Below are 569 nucleotides of genomic sequence, written 5' to 3'. Positions count from 1 at the left end.
AAAAACTGTAGGCCCATAATTGACCCCTATGGGTTACTTTTGACGAAGTCTTATTTTATTGATAAACGAACACCTTTGTAATCCGACACGCGAAATTAGTGATCAATAGTTATAAATTTATAATCAACTTTTTTTTTTTATAATCCAGTATCCGACCACTTTTGCGTGATCGACTAGTCCACCGGGCCTAAATCCATGTCATTACAGGATTTTTAAGCGTCCACTTAAAGGCTTCTGGTTACGCGAAGTGGTCTAGAGGGCGAGAGGCAGCCCATGTAAAACCCCTCGTGGCCAACGCGAATCGAACCCGAGACCGTATCGGGGCCGAAGCTTCCTCGAGTACTACTAGGCCAACTCGAGTTGGTTAATTTATAATCAACTTAAGAGAAGAGTAACGTACCTCTTATATATTAATGATTTTTTTTTTAAAATGGTATATTCATAGAAAGTTATGTTACATTTAATCTCTAACTAGGTTAAGATTCGCGCCTTGCGCGGAATCAACATTATATATATATCTAATGATGACACGTGGCTACAAAAAAAAGTTGTAATGCTTCTCAAATAAT

This window comes from Brassica oleracea, chromosome C3, assembly GCF_000695525.1.
Source record: "Brassica oleracea var. oleracea cultivar TO1000 chromosome C3, BOL, whole genome shotgun sequence".
NCBI classification, from domain to species: Eukaryota; Viridiplantae; Streptophyta; class Magnoliopsida; order Brassicales; family Brassicaceae; genus Brassica; species Brassica oleracea.
The sequence above is the reverse complement of the archived record's forward strand: the minus strand, read 5'-3'. Positions refer to the sequence as shown.